At 39.9% G+C, this 21,553-nt stretch overlaps 1 protein-coding gene across 1 annotated transcript in view; it reads left to right on the plus strand.

The window, feature by feature from the left end:
• The window catches only part of mafa (MAF bZIP transcription factor a), an 84,965-nt gene extending 65,531 nt beyond the window's left edge, over window positions 1-19,434 (plus strand). The window contains exon 3 of the mRNA XM_083916922.1: window positions 18,873-19,434. The gene's annotated coding sequence lies outside the window, so the exon portion shown is untranslated. The remainder of the gene's footprint in view (window positions 1-18,872) is intronic.
• Window positions 19,435-21,553: the final 2,119 nt, after the last annotated feature.

Here is a 21,553-nt window from a genome sequence, read left to right on the forward strand (position 1 = left end):
ATTCTTTAAAAAAAACATGCTAGTACAGCAGTGGTATAGCCACAGTGGAGATTCTATCAAATTCTTAACATAAAAAATTACAATATTTCAGAATAAATCAGGAATTAATACTTTGTTCTCTAATTTTGATCTCCACTGCATAGTGTCCACATTACATATACAGGTATGTATATATATATATATATATCACGCTGACCAAGAGCACCAAGAGCACACATCTTATTTTATCCAACTTAATGTTTCTTTATGACGTTTTGAGAAGATTGGTAAGCATAAAAGAATATGCATCATTTTACATATTGTTGTATTGTTTAATATACCCCACATGAATATTTATTCTCAGCATGAATTTGAGCTGCAATCTGTTCAAAAGCTAACCTCATCCTTAGATGTCTTTCATCACACACACAGTGCTTACTCAAATATTTGCATCAAATGTAGTGCCAGAGAGTTGCTTTTGGAGGATGTGCATTACACATTTGACTCTTTCTATGTTGGTGCAGCATCAGCTCCTTATACACTGTACTGCATGCTTCCTATTGAAGGAAAGCAAGCTGCAGTAAAAAATAGACTCCTCTTCATCCATACCCTTGTATTCATTTAAAAAAAGAAAAAAAAACGAATTAATGAATATAAAAACATACAAATAACAAATGTGTTATGATAAAATATGCACAAACTTAAAATAAATAGATCTGAAAATAAAATTAAAGTAATCTACACATGTCAAGTTTATCCATTTAACATGCCATGTGCAGAAGGGAATGGGAAGGTGGCACTGCGAGTGTGTTTGTGTGTGTGAGACCGCGAGAGAGACAGAGCAAGAAAAGGATGAAAGGGAAGGGGTGAGTAGATGGAGGATATGAGAGCCTTCTCGGGGGACCTTAAACAAACTGACTAAAGTGGTCCTGTTTTCTGATCAGGCACAGTGAGGAGAACACTTAGCACTGCTGGAGACACTCTAAACAGCCACTGAGGAATTAGCCTGTTACTGGGAAACTTCACAGCTCCTGCACAGGGCCACGTCCCCGACTAAGTAATACAGAAAATAGAACAGGCAATAAACAGCAACAAACAAATACACACACACACACACACACACACACACACACACACACACACACACACACACACACGTGCATAAGGAGATGCTTTATGTATACCAATAAGCACTCTGCTCACGATAGCTGTGTCAAACCAGCACAGTTAAAACAAAAACACACACACAACACAAGATACCATATGTGCTGCGGTTTCTCAGAGGGAAAGCAGTAGATAATGAATTGGCCCCTCACACACTCCAGTAAAGTGTCGCGAGTGACTTGAGACAAGGAAAAATATGTTTTCACTGAGGAAAAGCAATGACCTTATTTCTTCTGTGTTCATGTACAGTATTCTTTTAGCTGCATCGCCAGGTTTGGCCAAATAAGGATGAGCTTAAATTTAGGCCCCATGATGTCAACACAAACACAGGATAGAAAGTTCATGTTTAATTAGGTGTCCCCCCCCCCTTTTTTTTTTCTAAAGTTCATTTCAATTAGTCCCACCTCAGCCCCACTTTCAGGTCTTAGTGATTTGTCAATGCCTCAACTTCTATGTAGTGCAGTGTGGTCACAATTCAGCGTGTATATACGTGTATTTGCATGCATGTTACGGATTTTGCATGTGACCTCGACAAAAAAGGGACTCCTGTGCCCTTGACATTTCCTTCTTGTTCTTATGATGAATTGCTGGGGTTATGTACTAGTTCGTAGGAGGGATTCACAAATCCCTGCTTTGTTTCTAAACATTTGCAAAGAATGCAGAAACATCCTTAAAAATAACTGCTCAGGAACTTTCGCCCGTCATTCCTAATTGCGAAAGTATAAACATTTTTTGTTTTTTCTAGAAGTTAATTTATTCCATCAACTGGGGTAGTCAGAAATGCTAAATCTCCTCTGAATTACCTCAAATTGCACATTTTATTGATAAAAACTGAATCAACATATCAGTTTCTCTCAGTGTATGTCACTTTTTAAAGAGAATGCTAATTGTTAACATGAAAGTAAAGCATATTCGCAGCTGAGTCGTTGTATGTTATTTTAATAGCTTTGGTATGAAAGTTTTTACTCCGTGTGTGTAATTTGATTTTACTGTCATTGCATTGTGATTGACAATTACTTTTTTTCTGATTCTGATTCTGATTCAACTATTGCTCAAATTTTAGCAAAGTTATTAAAATTATTTTTAATTAATTCTAACTGTATCTATTGCTTATAGTATTTCAGAAACCTGCAGACATATTCAGATACGTCACTAACCTACTGTATATAGGTGCCATGGAGAGATGGCCTTTATGTCCTATGTAGGATGCTGAAGGTGTACTATGTCTGCTCTGTCCATTCTGTGACACTCTCACATAAGCCGATCAATCAGCTGTAATGAAACCCATCAGGTCACCTTTGAAATTTATCATTTTTTTTGTGTGCGTAAAATGAAACGCTCCATGGTGGTATGGAAGCTAAATTTAGATTACCTATATGCTAACATATCTCTACCCCTCCTCCACTCAAAAAGAAAGGGGGAAGATAGGTTTATGAATCATGCTGAGATGCTGAGTCCATACGCTAGTGTGCTTGTGTCATGTAATATCAAAAGCCTCATATTGGTCATTTAATTTTGTTCATAGTCATAGTGTTTGGAGCATTGCATCTAACTTTTGTCTTTAAATTATGTTACAATTCAGGACACAGAATCAGAAAGTTTTAAAAATGTAGACATAATGGTATTTTTTGCTCATCAGCAGAAAAAAAAATGGAGCAATCACCTGACTATTTGACTTATCTCTTTCACCCCCGTGGAGTGTTTCTCTCTGCGTGTTTCTGTTGCTTGCAGAGGTTTGAGGTGCTTAGCTGCTCTTGTTTGCACACAATCCGTCTGTGATTATTGCCCGCTCCAGGCTTCATGCACAGTGATGTGTCTTTTCACAAAGCTGCCTCATTTGCATAGATTTTGCCAAGAACCTCTCTAATTTTAAGAAGTGTGCTTGAAGACGAGTTAAAGATGAGCAATCATGACAACAGATCACCTTGTTTGTGTTAAAGGCAGGTATCAGCAGTAAATTGGCTCTTCAAGTCAAAGACGGCACACAAACTTTTAACTATTTATTTTGATGCTGATGGAGGGATTTCCAATCCTTAAGTGGATTTTTCCACACCAGCTTTTTTGAATAGTCAGGCCAAATGTGTCTAACTGCAATCAAGGTCCGACTATACGGTTCATTTTCTGCAGATGGGACACAAAAAGTCCCAAAAGCTTTTCTTATGTGTTTGGTGATTTGTTTATTTATTTCTTTATTTTGTTGTTGTCATTTTTTTTCTGCTGAACACAGCTGCTTGGGCCCCACCATGCAGAAAGGCCCAATATGGCTCTGTCTGTAAATCGGAGTCCGGGGGCCACGGGACAGAAAACAGTAGAGAACCACCCGGCAAAATTTAGCGCACGATGGCTCCCAGCGGGCAGCATTTGGGGAGCAGAGAGGGTTTTTTTCCTTCCTTCTCTCTTTCCTTTTTCCTGCATGGTGAGCAGGTTGGAAAGCTCAACCCTAACATTGCTGCTGACACAACCACTCAGGGACGGCTGTAACAGCTCTCTTAGCAAGGCACCTGTTATTGAGCCGTCAGAGAGAGAGAGAGAGAGAGAGAGAGAGAGAGAGAGAGAGAGAGAGAGAGGGAGAGAGAGAGAGAGAAAATGAGAAAGAGAACGAGTGCCAGAGAGGAAGGATAGAACAAGAAATGGAGAAGGAGGTAGGTGTAAGAGCGTGAAAGAGTGAAACTCAATTGTAATTTCAGGGCTGTCACTGTTCTGAGAGCCGGTAATTCTGCTGCCTTACCGGTGAGCGGACGTACTCGAATGCCTCTCCATGCGGAGACTGATCTCTTTCCTCATTGACCAGACTACCTAAATGTATACGTTCATCACGAAACAGAATAAACAAACTGATTATAATTAGATCAGCATCAAGCTACTTTGTGGACACAGAGCAGAGTGTGTGACTAAATGGTAGTCACACTTGTTCTCCTTCTGTTTCATTGTTGTGTTTCTCTGGTTTAACACTCTGTTTTAATGCAACTGAAAATACTTGGACAATCCAGTGTGCCTTTTATCCGACTCTTTTTCATTTGTCTTCCTCCACTGAATGGAATTGGCTTTTGGATTTTTTTTTTTTTCAAATGATTCATAATGCTTTCATCAAACTGATAATGATTATAAAGACTCCCCATGTCTCAAGTCTTACACGGATAAATGACCCACAGTATAATAAAATCAGGTAATGATAGAAGATTTACCGTTTCCAGTATCAGATTTTATTCATTGTAATTTATTTTCTTTTGAGATGATGACAGACTAAAAGGATGGAGATATTAAAATATACAAATACTGGTAGAAATAAATACTAACAAAAATCGGGAAGACAAAGAAAGAAGGAAAAAACACTCTGGTTTATTTCCTCTCTAAGCCAATCATCAGAGGTACATGGGTGTCCATTCAAGCAAAGCAGTGGCATTCCTCTGCAGAGCAATCAAAATGGATTAAAGCAACCACGCTCCAGCTGCCTCCACGCAAATCAGATATGCTTGTGATGATGATAATCAATCCATAATAAAATAACACAACATAAATCTGATAGTGTTGTTCCAACAATTTTAATAACATAGATTTAAATATTGCCATGTGCACTGGAGTGATTTATTGATGAAAAAGTGCTATCAAGCTTATACACACCCCGTTTCTGGTGGCCCGCCAATAATACCATTAACTGCATTGTTCAAACTCATTATGTGATGAGAAACACCATAATAATCGCAGGACTAAAAACACACAATTTCTCCCATTGAGCTAATCACTTGCTAGCATTATTAGTCTCTCTTCCTCTGTCTCTCTCTCTTGCTCTCTCTTCTTGATCTCCTACTCACTCATAAATCCTGGGAGAGGCTGTGTATAAATCCCTAGTCCTGAATTAGTATTGTAATTTCTGGTATCCATGCATGCTTTGCCAGCACAGACCTCAGAGTTATTAATCTGGGGGGACAGATGCCATAGAAACAATATGCTGAGCGGTTGGCCTGGATACTGGGCTGACCCCACCTGTGCCAAAGCCCTCATTGCATTCATTACAATTACAAGGAATGGATTGAAGCCCAGTTTTAGTGAGATAAACATCTGAATGCTAAAAGTCATTTACATGTTTATCATTACAAGTTAAAGTAATAATCTCGATGATGATGATGATGATGATGATGATGATGAAGATGATGATTTTTATTTAAATAAATGCCCTTGCATTTGTTGTATTATGAATGTGGGGGTCTGTGCGCAGTTAGTTACACACATTCCATCACCAAACAATGACCGGTCCGCCTGAGCGGGTAGGCAGAGCTAACACAACAGACTTGCTCTTTGACTCACTTGTGTGTGAAGCAGTGTACCTTTTTTTCCCATAGCGTTGCGACTCAAGTAAATAGTTACTATGGCTGAACAAACATTTAAAGATTGAGCATTGACGAGAGTTGATACCACTTTGGGAACAAATGAAAGTGAGATCTAAAATACCTGCAATTACGTCTTATCACTATAGTTGCCACCAAAGAGAACTGCACAGAGATCTTCAATACAGTAACTTGAAGTTGAAATTGAGTTTTTCATATAACACATGCTGTATATGTTTAAATGACATGGAGATAAACACATACACATTAAGTTACTGAAGAATGGCCTTGCCTCTTTGTCAAATCAGAGAGTCTGAGTTGTTTCTGGTGTCCCATAACGTGTGACTTTGTGTCATTTACCACCTCGCAGATAGAAAAGCTGTTATGTTGCACATATGGCCCACTGACAAACATGACAGATGAAACACTTTGTTTGCTTTTGTTTAAGCACCGGCTCCACTTCTAATACAAGCCTTTTAAGTGATCAAAAAGGCCGGTTGATATTTGATGTTGTCTGCGGAGAGCGGGGGTGGAGGCAGAGGAAGTGTCATCTAGTGATATACAACTCCAGTCCTCTGTCACAGAGCGCAGTGTCTGCTGGGAAATAATCTGACATCTTATGCTCGACACATCCAGGCGATGACTAGAGAAGGAGGCGGGGATGGAGGGGTAGATAGAAGGGAAGAGAGTGATGGGACAAAGAGGCGAGGGAGAAGAGAGAATCCAAGGGATGTGGGAGTGTGAGCAGGAGAGAGAGGACGCAATCAATTCAGCAGCCCCGTCTCCATCATGTCATCGCCTGTCAGCATAGATTTAAGAATAAAGCTTTTGAGAGACCTTCCAGAGCTACAGTCTGATCGATGCTCTGGCAACGTTGGCCCAGATGTCACTGACATGCATCACACGACCACTCTAAATACAACCCCACTGTGACTGCACAACTGGGAACCACCAGAGACCCTTGCCCTAAGTTTGTCATGGGACACGGCAAATTTTTTCAAAGACTAAAGTTCCTCCTCCGCACTCCACAGAAGCTAGGTATCAACATCATGCCCATAACTTGGATACCGATGGGGACGGAAAACTGGAAGTGCATATGGGAAAGACCATTAGAGAAAACAGAGAGGCAAAGATGAAGATATAGTGACGGGGTAAATAAATCGAGTCATTAAGCATGTGTTTGTGGGAGCCCGGCTCCCATATGACGACGCGGGGTGGCAGGATGCTTCTGCTGCCGTTCCCCGTAAACAGACAAACAGATTGGCTCGTTTGCCTCTCTCCTCTGGGCAGCTTTTGCCTCCTGCTTTCTGAGGAACGCTTAGGACTTTCCTCCCCTGGGTCTTCGAAGAGACTTCCGCTGCTGCTGTAATTTCAATTTGTAGCATGGCTTCCTTTAATTAATCTCCACGACTGTCAAGTGTCAAACTAATGCTGAAAGCAGATCTCAACCCATTTAGTCTATAAGTAGCTGTGTTTCCAAATTTGACTGATTTAATTAAAACATTCACAGATCAAAATGTTCTACATATTTCAAAAAATGTTTAAGCCAGAGAACTGGATGTATGTTCTTTGCTTCGTAAATAGCTCTCCGTTCCCTTATATTTCCCCAAAGGAGTAAGCTATGCAGCACTTATTTGTAGCCTGTGAGATAGATAAGTAAACCGATCGTGTGTCCCTGTGCAAGAAAGAAAACAGTGGAGTCAACTGCTGAACTGTTTCACAAAAGTCATTAAGTGAGCATAAACTTCATAAAATATTTTTTTCTGTTTTGCAATAAAAACAAGTTGGCAAATAGTTGCATTTTAGCAAGAGAAAAACAGTCTCTCTCTCTATCTCCCTCTAAATGTAGATAATACTTAAAGTATTAAAATATATTTAAAAAATCATGCTTATAGCAATTCAAACTACTTTTTCCTAAAACCATGAGGTCATTAATGTCCTTAAATTGACTCAAATGTAAGTAAAACTCCAGGCTGTGCATTCTTGTGGCTTCCTGCTGACCCAGCCGTCTAGGGCATGTGCTTTCAGGTCCGACAGTTTCCCATCACTGTCTGATGTGAACTAGCAGGTGGAAACAAAATGTCACTGGAATTAACTCTTACGATGTGTATATGCGGACAGAATGATTGCATGTGCCATCTTAGTATCACATTCAACTGAAAGAGCTGCACACAACAACAGTTTCGAGCTTCTCAGTTCATGTTTGTACATGCGTTTATTGTCCATTGCACTTCTGTTCTTTATTTTTTAACACAGTGAACCAAGAAGAGTTTTTAAGGTAGGTAATTCTGCTTTAAAGACAAATGTGATGGTTTCAGAAGAAAAACAAAAAACATTGTCTAAATAATTTAAATGAGGTGGCCTTGTAATATTAACCCAGGAAAAAATGAAGTGCTAAAAATCATATCTGCCAGCAGAATGGAACATATTCTTTTCTGGCCAGCGGAAAAATAAAACCACAGTGATTCCATTTCTTCAGCACAGAGGGGAAATCTACCTCCGATTTCAGAACCTCTTGAAAAAAAAAATGACAAGACAGTTTCATAGATGAAACTGAGGTAACCCCCCCCCCCCCCCCCCCCCCGCCCACACACACAAACACACACACACCTCACTGTAAGTCTCGTGTAGGCACACATTGCTATTTTTACTCATCTGTCTTTACATCCGTTTCTTCCATCCTCTCCAACCCTTCCACTCTGCCTTGTGGAGGGCAATCGTTACGTGAGTGATGGTACCCATCAATGTAGTGCATGTGTTGTAAAACTGTCAGCCACTGACAGATTGACTGACATGGTCAACCCTTTGATCACCACCGCAGAGAGGACAGGGTTTGAGGGAGAAAGATACAGAGTAAAAGTCACGCAGAGAGAGACAAAAACAGGTGCATTTAGAAAGTTGTGTTTTATTTAGTTCTGTTCTATGAGCACTGATCAAATATGGCACTAAACTAAAACCATAAAACAAACATGGTTGGTTTTAAAATAAGTGAAAAAAAACTCTGATATACAGAGGACTGTTCCCATGTAATTTCCAACAGCTGTGGATTCAAAGGGAAAAACTTTATTTGGTCCAGATGGTCTCAGTCAGTGGCAGAATGAGAGAGCTGACTTCATTGGCTCCAGCCATGTGTTTTTCCTCCTGATAGAAATTAAAATGGTCGTTCGTTTGTCACCGCTCACTACACAGCTTAAAATGTAGCAATGAAACGTTCCTTGGCGATAATGCACCATAATTACTCAAACGCCTGTTCTTTATCTGCAGCAGAGGGAGGACAGAAGGAACATTTTCCTCAGATGAGATTTTAAAACACAGAGAGCTTGCAAAAGACAAAGCATGCAGTTAAGTATTGTTCTTTTTGAGCCTTATTCGGTCCTCTTCTTTGTAACACCGTTGAAAATCACAATCCTTGTGTTATATGACCTTATTTATTTATTCTTTTTTTTTACAGAAAGAGTAGATTTTATTTTGACGGCAGCTCCTTTAGCTAGTGGCCTGAGTATCTCTGCCTCCAACCAGATGTAACATGCTGTAGTGGTGTGGCGTAGCTAGTATCAGGGCGTGATAAATGTATTTATTTTAGCAGTCTGATGGATATTGATCTCCTCAGCGGTTTACATTAAGGTACCCTGGAAGGGAAGAGAGTGGGCGGCTCTCTACCAGCACATATCTCACACCTCACAAATGAGGTGAAAAACACACTGTTGCAGAGGTGTGGAGAGGTTAATAGTGGCTTCTGACTGCCAGCTAAACATAAAAACAGTAATTTATCGGAAGTAAAAGTAAGAGCCTCTCGGCAGTCACTGTTACAGAGATGAAAAACCAAAAGCATGACAGTTGAGTTGAGTCATGGACGGTAGGAAACTGACACAGAGCAGATAATATATCCACATGCTGCGTTGCACATCCAAAGGCACACATGAGTAGGCTGGAGAGGTATGGGCATGAGAAACTCAGATGTGACCTGTGGTCGTTTGACTGAAACATCCACTACAACGTCCTCTACTCTGTAGCACCGCATCCGCCGTGAGTGCTTCTCAGTGAATCATGCAAGGAGATATTCTGGATGTTTGATTGCGAGTGGCCTAAACTCGGCCGCGGGCTGAGACCAGTCATACTGTTTCATGAGAAACATCACAGGCACTCACTTTTTAGTTCAGTTTCCCTTCTGTTGATCTCCCTCTCTCAACCTTTCTGCGTTGAAACGTTGACAAATGATTCATTCAGCTTTTTTTTAATGCCTGCTGAAAATGTCAGCTGCCGAGGTGTATAGACAGCAGTCTATATCTCTTTTCTTTTATAGATAGAAGGCCTATTTTATAATACATTTAGAATTTCTAATATTATATATGAAACACTTTATATAATTTCAAACTATTTTCATCTATTATAAAAGATAGCATATCATTTTCTATTGAAACAAAGTTTAAAAAATTAAACTAGAAAATAATGAAAAAACAGAGATGTAATAAACTTTACAAAGATATTTAATTGTATGTCCTTTAGATACAAACTAAGTGTTTTAATAGCATATTCATCTCAATAATCATACTGGAAGGAGATAAAAAGTAATTTTTCAATTTTTTTGCATAATTTGTTTGAAGTATGTGTGAAATTTAATCAAACATGCTTTGCTGGTACTACATTAAAAAAAATGTCAGTGGAGAAGGAGCACAGTTTGCACTCAAGTTAAAACACACAAAAAAGAAAAAAAAGCTCTACAAGAATTGCTGAAAGACGTTCACTTCACAGTGTTTGGTTGTGCAGAGACTGCTAAACGGCTGCAGATTGTGAAACCCAAAATGAGCGTGGTGCTGCTCTCATTGTGGCTTAGTCTATAAAAACAGGATTTGATTTGGTAATTGTAAATTCACCCCGGTGAACTGGAGAAAGCTCTCTCCTGAAAAACTCTCAAAATATTTACAGTGATAAGGGCTGCAGGCACCTTAACTTACTGCTAAAATGAATAGGGTATTTCCACATCAGTCACATAGGTGGTGCGCTTAAGTCCATCATGATAAGTAATAATTATTTCTACTGATAAATTTGAAGTATGAGTGTGTTTGATTACATTTTCTGCGACAAGGTGCTTCACTTTAAGGTGAAAAGAGGGACGGAGACCTTAAAGAATGATGACTAACAGAGAGACAGACAAGCTAGCTACAGTGCCCTACTCCCTGCGGTGTAACTGTGCAATCTGACTCCGAAATAATAATAAGGACACTTTTCACCTCTCTGAGTTACTGAGGACATTAATAGCACAACAGTATGTGAATGTCTACATGTGTCCTCGAGAAAACAAAAACAGCCGTGAGAAAAAGGGGAAAACAACCACTGTGTGAAATGTTTGTCAGTAAAAGACTTTATGTTCATGAAAATTGTAATCTGAAATGGAAAAAGAAATGTCTTCATCCCTATGGACTAATATGGCCTGTGTATTTGGCATCAGCTACACTTCACCACTGACACTCTTTTATTCAGCGGAAAGTCATTTGGAATTGTCCACACATTAAGTCATCTGCTCAACTAACCTGACTGGAAAACAAGTGTTTTGTTCACTTTGCAAAAAAAAGGGAGTTCAGACATAACTATTTTTATTTCACTTTGTTTTTCCTGCTTTCTTTCCATTTTTTTTTAGTGTTGGTCATAGCTACTTTAAAATGGTCAAAGTAGGAGGTCATTTTTTTGTTTTGTGTGCAAAAATGTTCAAATATTATAAAAATCGTACATAAGAAGAAGCTACGTACTACACTTAGAGCGTGTGCATGTCTGTCTGTCACTGTTGGATGTTTTCTTTTAGGCGGTCAAATGCACGTGTGTTCGCATGTTTTGATTGTTCGCAACCAGAAGTAAATCTCGACTGCGCGCACCATTACGGGTACATGAGCACGTAAGGTCGTTTCTCTGTGTTCCATTTTCATCCAGTAGATGGTGCCACTAAGAAAATAATACACCAAACAGACTTCATCCATTGTTTTATATTTGACCTTGAAAGATGATTGAAAAATCATCAAACTACAATTGACCAGGGGAAACATATTTCCCTGGAAACATTAATATATTTGAACACTTGTAAAGGAGTAATGTAAGAACAACTGTCCTTAAATTAATAAATAAATAAAGCATCCGTTCAAATGAGGCTATTGATTTTCTGTTTAAAAAGGTGTCTGACTTGTTTATTATTTATGAAAATAGAAATCTGGAAATAAAAGCTAAATTTTGAATGATTTTGATCAATATTCTCCTGCTCCTGTCACATCGCTACACTGAATGCTGTATGATTTAATAGACTACACTATGGTTTTATTTTCTCTTCTCACACTACAATATCAAATCCAACTGTTTCCATGTATTTTTTGTGTATATATTAGATCAAACTGCAAAATAAAAGACTCAAAGACTAGAGTCAAAGACTCTTACACTAAAAAGAAAACAAAAAACAAAAACAAAGGGGTAATGACCATAAGGGTGGGGCAAGCAAAAGACAGCACAAGATAGGAAGCAGAATTAAAATCTCCACAGAAGACAGCTATCTGTCTTTCTTTATTTATTAATTTAAGGACAGTTGTGCTTACATTAGTCATTTACAAGCGTTGAAATATATGAACAACACAATAATTCAATGTCTGTTTGGTGTATTATTTTCTCGGTGAACAAAGAGTATCTACGTTACGCGCTCATGTAACTGTGATGGTGCGCGCAGTCGAGATCAACTTATGGTTGGGAACAAGCAGAACATGCGAACACACATGTAATGCATGTAATCGCCTAAAAGAAAACATCTAACAGTGACAGAGAGACGTTCACATGCAAGTGTAGTACGCAACTTCTTCTTGCGCGTAAAGAAGTCTGTGTACATGTAACAATGCACACACGCACGTATAAAAATTCTTTATTTATTATCTTCATGCAAGTGTTTATGCGTGTGTTCGCAAAAAAAAGCTGAAAAAAAAAAAGAACTGTTACGCATAGTCACTCCACGTAGTGTGATTACCGGCGTGCAGCTGTCATCACACGTGAACGTGCGCCTACAAGCGTGACCGTTATAAGTCAATGGGGAAACTACATGACATTTCACCCTCTGCTTTGCTGCACAGGCGTCAAAGCACACGTCTGTGGCGCTCAGTCTGCAGCTGCATAAGTATTCTGAAACGTATGGACCTCCATATGTGTGCGTGCGTGCGTGCGTGCATGCGTGCCTGAGAGTCAGGCAGACAAATAGGAAAGAGAGAGGCTATCGGCAGATGAACCACAAGCATTTGCATCTCAGGAAGTGCATCAGCCACACGGGACAGTCCCAAGACAAAGAGCCTTAGTGCTTTCACGCTCCACTTTATACACACACAGTGGGGCTATACTGACATACTATTCAGACATATTGGCATTAATGTAACACCTTTATGAGGCATGGAATGAGGTTGATAGAAAATGTATTGTCTCAATTTTGTTAATGGAGAATATATTTCATGATCTTACAGTGTATTGCTGAAACAACAGGCTGTAGTCTCAGTGCTACATATTTCTTTTTTTAATTTTTCCGTTGTGTCGATGTTACGTTATCTGTTTTCCTCTTCCAGTAATATTGCATTAGATTTCCAATACTCATGGTATGTTTTTCCATCTTTCACAGATCATTCATGGGCTTTTCAGATGAAAAATTATCAATACAAGATGAAGCATCAGCAAAAAAAAAAAAAAAAAAAAGCAGTGACACATTGCCAACATGCTCTTGTTCCCGGTGCCAGCATCAATAATTCAGTCACTAGCTCATAACTTTATTTTCAATGCATAATTGAGGCCAGCCAATATTTTCTTTAGCCATTTATATGTAGAGCACATTTTAAACAATAGGAGGAGCGGTCCATTAAGCTTTTAACATCTCTTTTCCATACTCCAGTAGATGGCTGGAAAAGTTTAGACAGTGGGGCCTGGTTCACTCTCTTTGTGCTCAGTATTGTGAGAGACGGGGGTGCATTCAGTTGTTTTCTCTCTGCTGTCATGGCGACTGTAAGCATGAACGTCTTAAATTGATAACTGTGGGAAAGTTGTGGTGAGTAAACGAAGAAGTGTAGACTCCACATTAAAAAGTGCGGTTTAGAAAGGAAGGGGGTCTTCAGGGTGAGGTGAGGTTTCTGTACCTGTATTTGTGAACATGCTTATGTGTGAACAGTATGTGTGTGTTTGTGCCCAAAGTGATTTACAGTATCTCTGATTGATTTTCAGTTTTTTTTATAGGTTGTTTTCTAGATATCTAAGTTCAGTGTACGTATATATCCTTAAATGCTACTTTAAAGGGCCCTCAATCCGGTGACTCATTATATGACCTGATTACATTCTCATTTGCTTTGTACTACTGCTTAATAAATATTGATTTACAATTTTAATTACATGTTAATCTCAAAACACATATGTGGTTACAGGGTTATGACTCTCTCAAGTCACACTGCAAATTTCCTGTTTGAAAATATTTATTGAGGATGGCATCCTGAGAGGGCTATAAAAGTGAAAAGCAATCATTAAACAGAGACTAGCTGTCTACAATATCTGCACAAATGTCAATATTAGCAACACAGGACGACCCAGCCACTAATCAATTACTTGTAATCTTTAATTTGCATCAACAACAAAAGGTTTTCTTGAAAAAAAGGGGCTTCATGCATGCATCTTTTAAGTCTGTTTAAATCCAAGATTAGATTGAAAAAGCCCAAAAGGAGGTTGATCAGGTTTTATTGAAATTATGTTTTAAAAATGTTTTTTTTATTTACAAGCTCAAATACCAGTGGTTATGAATCTACAACTTTCTCTCTCTGGTGCTTTAAGGGCGCACTCACACTGTCCATCCGTACCGTGCCCAAGCACGTTTCACAGCTAAAGTCTAGTTTGTTTGACCAGTGTGAGTACAACCGTACCGTGCCTAGGCGCTGTACGCTTGCCGGCCACAGCCATTTGGGAGAGCTGGGCTGTTGTAAAGCATGTTTGCACATGTACATGCATGAGCGTGTGCATAGAAAAAAGAAGGACGGACCATGCACTGACATTTAAAACAATGGCAGCGAAAGGTTCACGTTGGTGTGATGCGGAGGTGGAGTTTTTACTGCAGATTTGGTCAGAAAAATCACAAAGCCAAAAACGTTACCATGTTTTCTGCACTGACGCATCGCGATGACGTCAATCAATGCGTGTGACGTGTTATGGCCCAGGTAGTGTGAGTACAAACGGGCCTGGGCCGCGGGGGGAGAGGGAGGGGGGGACAAGTACCCTAAAGTACGGGGCAAGGTACGGACGGACAGTGTGAGTACGCCCTAAGAATAGAAGTCTTGAACAGCCTAATTTATTCTCCAGAAGGTTGGGACCAACAGGTTATGTGAAAACGTTATGACTGCCTTTCATAAGCTGCGATATCAGGTTGAGGTGAACACTTGAACTCTTAATTGGCACAATGTTTTTTGAGAGGGATAAAGCACATCTAAATTTATTTCTATAGCTCTTGTGAAGTGCTTGTTATCACCATACTTAATTATTTCCCAAACTGATTGCTTTGTAAAGCGTAACTTACCAATACCCCGGAGGGAATTTATCAGACTTCTTAGAAAATCGAGCCCAAGAGAGTTAAAATGGGGGCAAATAATGGAGCAGATCACTGGAGCTATTTTCTTTTATTCTGCAAATTGCTTTATCTCCCACTGGTATTAAAATATGTCATCATAAGTAATTTGACAGCTGTGTGTTAATAAAGGATCATGCACTTACTGTTGAATATGGTTATTATCTACAACAGGTGACTGGAGAGAGATTGTTTGTATTTGTTTCCTGTTCAGCACACATGGGGGTTAACATTAGCCTGACATTGCAAGACCAAATCGCAAATGTAAGTTAGTCTCGAACCCCTCAGTTCATTTTCGATTTCCAAGGAGTGTTATCAAGGGCCATAGACCAAAATGCCTCCACAAACAATTGGATAGACCCGGATGGTGTAGCAACAATATGTGAACCAGTGGTGGAATGTAACTAAGGGCGTACTCACACTAGACCCAGTTGATCCGTGCCGTGCTTGTCCCCCCTTTCTCCTCCCCCGCTGGTCAGGCCCGGTCTGCACTCACACTGTTTCAAAAGATCCAGGCAAAGATTCATTCTTGTATATACATCATCATGTTGTAATACGACACACGCAATGACTGACATCATCGCTATGTGTCACTTTTTTTTTTGAAGTGTTTCCGTAGACCTCTGAGTTTTTGTTTGTTTTGTCCAACTGAATATTTCCATTAGACCGTTTTAAAAAAAAAAATTCCACTACTGAAGCCCACCTCTCTCCACCAGCCAGGGCCGGGACGTGTGCTGTGCCAAGGCAACAGTGTTGCCGTTTCTGCCATCAGAATTTAAAAATAGTACAGACAGAAATTATAACAAAAAGTTTCACATCAGCTGCAGCCATTTTTTTTTCTTTTAAAATTCCTAAATGGCACTACTCTTTAATGAGCTAGGTTTATATCCCTGACACAAGGGTGCAAAAGCCAAAAATCATGATGTTACATATTTTGCAAAAGCTGCAAAGACTCAGCAAGTTGTCAGTCAATGTCTGAGACCCGCCCCATATGAAATCAACAGTTGGAATTGGCTTGGCCAAGGTCTATCTGCCAGAGCATATGAAACAGGAGCGGGCAGATTTGTCTGGCTAGGTTTATATGTCACTAGAAAAAAAAAGATTCACCGTGAACCCTCTAAAGCAAATATATGTAACCATGCACTCTAGAAAGCCAGAAGAGTTCTTCGTGATCTCTTCATTGTAGGCCATAATTGCATGAAGGCCAATGATTTTACAGGGTTATGTTCCACCAACAGACCACATGAGGATATTGCACTTGTCATTTTCTTCACTTTGCTTGGAGTTGTCATTATCACCCTTTGCCTCAATCGCAAACTTAAATTTACACAAATGAAAACTGTGTTTAGTATGCTTACACTGTTATAGCTTAGAATAAATGCTTTATATCTGCTATAAGGTTATACTTCAGTAAGAGTTTAGTATGCATTCCTCCCCTTCCTCTATTTCAGCCTTGCTTTCTCCCCTTCCATTGCTCCTGTTTATAACTCTCATTCCCCATCCTCACATCACAAATATATATTGATACTGAGAATGCATTAGAGTGATTGGGAAGCAGAAAAATCCAAAAGGAAACACTGTCTTTTTTTTCTGAAGGAAAAGCCGTAAATTAACTTTAATCTCATCTGGCCTAAACAAAAGTGGGTAGTGTGTAAAATATTTACTTTAGATAGAAGTGTGTGTTTGGGAATATTCCATGCAGCGTGTAGGGTTTGTATGGTTTGTTCTTGACATCAAGGCTGCTGGTTTAATTGAGCATGTGCTGGACCCAGGGCTGAGAGAGCAGGCAGAGGAGCATCGATAAACTATGAAATGGTTCCAATATGGCCAATCGATGAGGCTTTGTGAGCAGCTCCCTTGGGGCTTTGATTTTCCCCTCAAACAACAATCCAGGATCTCTGCTCTTCAAAGGCAAACCCCATCTTTGCTGTTATTGTTGTTGTTCCTTCCCCCATGTTTGAGTGATGTCACTGAGGTCGATTTTATCCATGTCCATAAAGGCTCTCCCACACTTGAATCACCCGGGAGACGGCTTCTGTTGGTCTGTGCAATGGTAACAACAACCAATAAAGGTCAATCTCCCATGGTAATGGCCAATTGGGTTTGTTCCCATTATTGGCCCTCTGATCCGTGGTCAACAGATGGAGAGCTGGCATCACTGACACAAGTTACACTCCAACCTTAAAGAGGCTCAGCTCTGTCTCCAAGCGCTGTTGTGTGATTCCACTCCTTCTCTCCCTAAGCTTGTGTTGGCCAGTATATCTCTCCATCAGGTGCAGCTCCTGTATAAGGAGACCCGTCGCAGTAGCGTCACAGGAGCGCTGCCAGTGAGGGCTAACCGTCTAACCATTTCAGCTAATTGCCTCATTAATGATTCACTGGTGTTAGGCGGCTCTAGCACTTCGCTGTGGGGAGCAAATTGTTCTGATTGGTTTGCCTCTGTCAATTATTGATGAGGCAGTGAGCTGAAGTGCTAACACCTGGCTTTAGAGGTCCAAATGGCCCTGCATTCCCATCACATACTCAGTTATCACACACCCTGGGACCACATTCAGTCTTGAAGGGCTGGAGTCTTGACTGTTGCTGTTCTCTGAAAGTGGATGTAGCATGCCCCGGGGCAATGGCTGTGATCTCAGTTGCTGGATATTAGCTCATAGAACATGGCTCACTGCTGCGCACAAGGTGGACAAAGCAGAGTCATATAGCTTGTGATTTGTACTGTAGCAGTAAAAGGCACACAGAGACAATGTCCCATGGAGAGGGGCCACTGAGAAAGTGATTGTATGTGATGACACAACAAATAACTGTAATATTGGAAATAACTGTTCATGATACTGTGATGATTTAGGAATTAAGTTATAGTCTTGACTCTATTTTTTATCAGCAAAAACAGTGTTAGTGAATATAAAAATCTTTTGGCTAAAAAAAGCGCACATCTTTGTATTAATTGAGTGTATGCAACTAAGATAATAACTGCAGATTGTACAAGTCCGAGTGGAGTTGTAACTGTATGCACTGCAATGTCAATACTTGCTTTGTTTATGGTGATTTATGATGGGTGCAGGCTAGCCAACTTTACAGTAGGGTCATGTAATTGGATCTCCAGTAGATCGTAGCTGAATTCCACTAATGTCTCTGTGTCTAATAGCCCACCCACAAAGCCCTCCTTCTGGCTATATGAATCATCCTCACACTGTGCACAAGCTGCAGATGGTTGAAACTTTGTGTATTTCAAGATACAAAGACAGATTTAATTTTGTGCATTGTTTATTTTGTGTATTTTTGTGAGTGAAACTAACAGAATAATAGAAGGATGCAGATAGGGAGTAGACTCATACACAGTGAACTTGCTCGTCTCTTCTTGGCCTTAATTGAAGCTGATTAAAGAGTCACCCCCCATGCTGACACCACTGTCACTCTCAATCTCAGTCAAGTGAGCTTGCAATGTACACTCACAGGGTGGTCACTCTGCCTTTGTTTTTACACTGGCACCACTGACAGCAGAGTCCATTCCACCCCCACCACCCAAATACAGTGACTTTGACTCATGGCCTGTCACCATAAGCCCTGGACTGGGGTACCGAGTTTAGACAAGGGTCCAATATATCTCACAATACCGACTTCATTCGCTGCCTCATGGTGTACTTAATGTCTATGTGCATGCATGCATGAATGGAAGCACTACACAACAGCGTACGAGAATTGTGGTCTGACTCACACTTTAATGACTACTTTTTCTTTCTTTTCTTGTCCGATCCTTCCCCTCCTCTTTTCTCTCCATCTTTTTCTTTTGTTAACAGATAACCCAACGACTGAGCAGTGATGACATCAGAGCGGCTGACACCTACAAAGCACAACATTCGAAAATGACTTCACTGAAGAACAAATGACAACACCCGCTAAAATCCCTTGGAATCCCTACAGTGAAATTCTTGAAAGCTTCTTACTACTCCTGTTTCCCTCCCTAATATTTTACCTCCAGCTTTTTTCTATGAAACACAGAAAAAGAACAAAAAAACGGACAGACTCATACTCATGAGATGGTTGACAATGTCAGATATATATACATTGTAAGGACTATTTTCTCTTTGGTGGGAAGATCATTGATGCATGCCTCTGTAAATAGATCATAGTAAAACCCTATTCTTATTCCTAATACAGGAAACATACCAAGTCGCTCTCACCAACTTCATAAACCATCATGACTGTTTATAGAAGTCAGTATTGTTCTAACCTCCTCAGAGACCATGTAATTATCATTTACAATATAATTTCTCCACTCTTTGGAGTTATTTGGACTGTAAAAATTGTACTTCCTATTCTTCTTATTCTCTTTACATAACAGCCTAGTCTTCCTCTCCAATATCCACACTAGTACATGTAAATAGAGATGAATGAAGACAACAGCATGGAACAGACTATATTGTATATTTACCACTCCCCTAGTAGATCACAAAATGCAATATGTGGATATTTCAGATAACCTTTTTAAAAATGTTTAAAATACTTGTTTTCTGATAGTTCAAGACATAGTCCAAGGTATCTGGACACTTTTCCTAAGTATTTAAATAAATGCATAAACGCATTAGCTTAAGGTAATATTATTTGATGACCTTACAAGGATTATAATGCAGCAATTCCTTTGGTGTCAGCAATCAGTTCCATCAGGAAACAAACGGTTAAACTGCAAATGAAAAGGCAATTCACCAAAGCCACAAGTCTACCGTGGCTCTACTAAATATTATTTTAAACATTTTGTATTTCATTTTATATTGTTATTTACATGTTTTTCCCCAATACCTAGCTACTTATTCTTTCCTATTGCAATAATTGCCCTCTCACTCCCGATGTGTGGGTTGTATCTGCTGAAGCGAAGCTGCTGTCAGCCTGAGAGGGCTACTTTTTCTTTGCATTGTTTGAAATGGTGCTCCGATCCTGAGCCTACACATGGGGGTAAAGAACACCTCATTGATTCCAATGTAGACAAGAGGACTCTGACCTCTGTCTTCTATGGACTAAGAAGATAACCAAATGGACTGACAGATAATGTATCAAGCCAATGAAGAGACAACCTCAAAGGTTACCCCACTGGTGAAGACAGAAAACATTTGCATGGACAACAGGGAAAATACACCTCATCTCCACAGTCGTGCATCCTCTACCTCTCATTGTGTGCTGTGCATCTAGGAAACCATGACCCCTCTAATGTCTCCACTTCTCCACCGCATGTCTCCAATGTCTAATGAAGAAAGTGTCCATTTTACTGATGAATGCACATGGGGGAAAAACAAAACAAACACTGGTTCACTTTGACACAAATACACTCACGCATACAAGCGCATGCATACAGATGTACAATCATACACAGCGCCACTCAAATATGTTTCTGTATATATGTACAGTATAGCCACTATGTATAGTCTCAGATGCTGTACTTTGCATGTTGACTTGTAGATGGACCGTGACCCATTATTATTATTAGTCATTATTCAAGAGATTGTGCAGGTAGACCTAGTCACTGGATTGACTATCTAAGCTAATGCGAGCTCTTTTTCAGCTTTACATTTCCTTATTTTGATTTGCTAAAACGGATAGTAACCATGACAGAAATTGTTTAACCAGCCCCATTCCTATTGGGAAAGGTCTTCTTCAGCCAATCAGCAGTGCTGATAGATTTGAAATACCTCCGTCGGACACATAACCTCGCCTTTGATGTCAAACAGAGCCTGGCCACAGTGAGCATGGGTAGGAGAAGAGAGGAGGGAGGCAAACTGGGGCGCTCCAATTAAGTGGCAGCACACAAAGTGGCATGGGGCATCCTGCCAGCAACTGTCTATTCATCCTATGTCAAAGGGGATTTGCACATCTCAATGAGTCTACGCACTGCCAGAGAAGTCTGAGAGCAGAGCGGAGAAACGAAGTGAGGCTCGGGAGAAAGGATAGGAAAGGAAAAGAGACTATTCTGACCAAAAAGAAAAAAATAAGGTTCTGTATTATTGTACTGAGCTTATGTTCAAGTATTCTCCTGGTTTGTCCACCTATAGAATAATATTTTCTGACCGGCTGCCACCTTGGTTCAATAACCCTTTAACCTTAAACTGTTCCAACGCCATCCCGTCTCTGGGCTGCCATGACCTCACGTCCTGTATGAGGTTAACTTTGTGTTAATGAGCATGGCTCTCAGCTCAACCAGATGCTCGGCCCTGTGGTTAAATAGATGTTGCCCTATCACGAATGGTTCTTCAATGCCTGTCCACAACAGCTTAACTCTTTCACAGACATAGCTCCACAACTTGAATAGTGAAACAGCATGTTAATTCAGGAGACATTAGATTCTTCTTTTGCGCTGAAAGTAATCAGATTGATCAAAATACTCAATGTACCCTATACTAGGAAAACATGTAATTTTAGCAGAATACAGGTGCCGTAGATTACCTAATTTGTATGCCCCTGTGCAGACAATTTCTATGAAGAAATAGTC

The sequence above is a fragment of the Echiichthys vipera genome, assembly GCF_963691815.1.
Source record: "Echiichthys vipera genome assembly, chromosome: 1".
Lineage (NCBI taxonomy): Eukaryota > Metazoa > Chordata > Actinopteri > Perciformes > Trachinidae > Echiichthys > Echiichthys vipera.